Source organism: Octopus bimaculoides, chromosome 6 (assembly GCF_001194135.2).
Source record: "Octopus bimaculoides isolate UCB-OBI-ISO-001 chromosome 6, ASM119413v2, whole genome shotgun sequence".
Lineage (NCBI taxonomy): Eukaryota > Metazoa > Mollusca > Cephalopoda > Octopoda > Octopodidae > Octopus > Octopus bimaculoides.
In genome coordinates this window covers 64,529,424-64,532,805 of record NC_068986.1, presented here as the reverse complement: position 1 = coordinate 64,532,805, position 3,382 = coordinate 64,529,424, and the positions used below count along the sequence as shown (strand labels likewise).

The 3,382-nt window shown below is 35.1% G+C and overlaps 1 protein-coding gene across 2 annotated transcripts in view; it reads left to right on the top strand.

The window, feature by feature from the left end:
* LOC106867596 (adhesion G protein-coupled receptor L4) overlaps positions 1–3,382 on the top strand; it is a 364,928-nt gene that overhangs the window by 82,016 nt on the left and 279,530 nt on the right. For both annotated transcript variants that reach the window (XM_052968831.1, XM_052968828.1), the window contains exon 2: positions 70–93. The gene's annotated coding sequence lies outside the window, so the exon portion shown is untranslated. The remainder of the gene's footprint in view (positions 1–69; positions 94–3,382) is intronic.

Genomic DNA, 3,382 nt, shown 5'->3' with positions numbered 1-3,382 from the left:
TATATATATATATATATATATATATATATATATATAAAACACTAAATTGATTTTTTTATTTCATTTCAGTGATGGTCAAACGAGGACTGAACGGTAAATATGATTTTACATTATATTTAACTGTGTTGTGTTTTTTTGTGTGTGCCTGTACAACAACATAGTGCCACGAGATGTGATTGAATAAAAAGCGAGAGCTCAGTGAGAATCGTAGCATCTTCTCAGTGCTATTATCGTTATAATCAGAGTACTAGTTTGATTTCTTGTTTTGGATTGAGTCGACCAAAATAATATTTACAGTTCTATATTTAAGAGATGAGAAATTATGTATATCGTTTACATTATTTACATTTGACGGTTGTTTGTTCTCATCATGTTTGTTGTTAACACAACGTTTCGACTGATATACCCTCCAGCCTTCATCAGGTGTTTTGGGGAAATTTCGAATCTGGGTTCTCATTCCTAAGGTATTTTTCGAAGTTATTATTATTATTATTATTATAATTATAATAATAATAATTATTATTATTATTATTATTATTATTATTATTATTATTATTATTATTATTATTATAATTATAATAATAATAATAATTATTATTATTATTATTATTATTATTATTATTATTATAACATCGAAAAACACCTTAGGAATGAGAACCCAGGTTCGAGATTTCCCCAAGACACCTGATGAAGGCTGGAGGGTATATCAGCCGAAACGTTGTGTTAAAAACAAACAAGATGAGAACAAATATCTGTCAAATGTAAATAATGTAAATGAATATTTGTGTGTGTGCGCGCACGCGTGTGATTTTGTGTGTATGTGTCTGTGGAAGTGCGTGGTCTAGTGGTTACTGTGTTGGGCTCTCGATCGTGAAGTCTTGGATCTGCTTCATTTTATGTTGTTCCAGTCTACCCAACTGAGAGTAAGTGCTAGCCTAATGATTGGTGCACCCCTCACCCTCCAACCGTTACATCCATGATGTTAGATTGCGTAAGGAATGGCAAGGCCGAGAGACTGTCTGTATCTACTCGTGGCTACATAGGCCACTGAAAAAATATGCGAAAGCATAGTACAAAGTACCAGGTAATACTCGCTTGCGAGTGAAGATTCTTTTTTATAAGGATTGGTTGCAGCTGGGTTCTAACTTACTTAAATCAGATATTCATTTGAAGTCATCTCTTTAAAAGCTAAAAGTTTAAATGAGCAAATAACCCAAATTGCATTAAAAAAATAGTAGCAAGTAGTCCTGAAAAGTTACGTAATCTTCAATGCGTAACCCAATCTCACAAACCCTGGTTATAATTCTTCCGCTGGCCTTCACCTCAGCTGGCCTTCACCTCAGCTGGCTTTCACTTAAATATCTTTGAAAATTTTGGATACATTTTGGATACATTCACATATTGTCATGTTTTTAACAACACTTTTTATTGTAATCACTTTTCAAAGTTGTACATTGTCAAATATAGCGGGGAAACTTTAATACAATATATACTTTGGAAAACTTTTAACCATATACGCAGGAGTGGCTGTGTGGTAAGTACCTTGCTTTCCAACCACACGGTTCCGAGTTCAGTCCTACTGCGTGGCACTTTGGGCAAGTGTCTTCTGCTATAGCCTCGGGCTGACCAAAACTTTGTGAGTGGATTTGGTAGACAGAAACTGTAAGAAGCCCGTCATATATGTATAAATGTGTGTGTCTGTGTTTGTCCCCCATCATCGCTTGACAACCGATGTTGGTGTGTTTATGTCCCCATAACTTAGCGGTTCGGCAAAAGATACCGATAGAATAAGTACTAGGCTTACAAAGAATAAGTTCTGGGGTTGATTTGTTCGACTAAAGGTAGTGCTCCAGCATGGCTGCAGTCAAATTGACTGAAAAAAAAATAAAAGAATATATAATTTAGAGATTAAGAAGACGCTATCTGACAGTGCTATAATGCAGAAATCCTCTGTGATAATATCTGCCACAGTACTACATTTTAGTCAGTGTTATTTTATTTTATTGCTTTTAAACATTATTTTATAGGATTTATTTATATTTTTGTGGTTAAAGTATTATCATGTTGCTTCTTTTCGCCTTTTTTATACATACCGGCTAAGACAATTTGAAAAAGACGTCTATGTATATCCATTGTAATGTATATTATCATGCAGTCTTCAAGTGGCATGGTGTTAATAAAATTATATCTTACGCTGTTGATTTACAATAGCCTCTCTAGGTTTATTCTGGAAGGAATGTTAACATATAATTCGGACTGTTTTTTGAAATTAGTAATAATTAATTAGATTAAATATACTTAAATGTTTTGTATTTAACATTATGTTCATTAATTTTGCACAGACACACACATACACATGTAAAAACATATAGAGTTATGTATACACTCACATACTCCGTAACGTTGCGAAGAGACTGTATAGTTATCAACATCATTGCTCTACGGTATCTAGCGCACTGTCAGAGATGTTTTTTTCTTTGGTGTAGAGTTCGGAATAATGTTCCACCCATCTCTCCAGCTGTTCTATTTTGTCCTTGATAATTTCCCATGTTCTGGATTTGAGTGGAGCTATCTTGCTCTGGGTTGGGCCGATGGATTTCTTGATATCCTCATACATTCCACGAATGTTGCCTGTATCAAACGACAGTTCGATATCTGCACATAGTTGTAATCAGTAGGCAATTTCACACCACCTCACTGTCTTCTGCGTGCTGTTCCTTGCTGATCTCAATGCTTGCAGCGTTGCCCTGGTGGGTTGGTGCTTATGTTTGAGCAGGCCAGCACGCTTTTCCTCCACGAGGGTATTGAATTATTTCACATTTGACTCCAACCAGTCATGTGTCATTTACCTCCTCCTTCCAAAGGCCCACAATGCAGTGCTATGAATGATGTCCCTGAGAGAGGCTGGACATTGCCTTCTGATGGGTCCGCAAGAAGGGCGTTTTCCAGCGTCTTGAGGAATGTATCTGTCATAGTCGGTTGTTGGATTGCGGTAGTATTGATGCGAACAAAATTATAAAAAGAAATGTAGAAAAGCGAAAAAGAAAAAACAACACTCTCTTGAGAGAAGAAAAGAATCACCATAAAATCTTATGAAAGCTGTGTTTCAGTTTATCTACACTGATCTACTTTACGTGAGAGGAGAAGGAGAATATAATAAAATATATGATTTAACAGTTTATGAAACATTGCTAAGGATTTCTAAAGCATTAGTTATTCATAAGCATCCTAATAAGCCTTTGTCTTCGTTGGCAAATAAAAAAAAATCGTCGGCGAGCTATAACTACAGCTAACATTAGATTCAGAGGAATATATTTGAGGAACACACATTTTTTCCGCTAGGCACGAAATGGTTTCAGATTATATATATATATATATATAT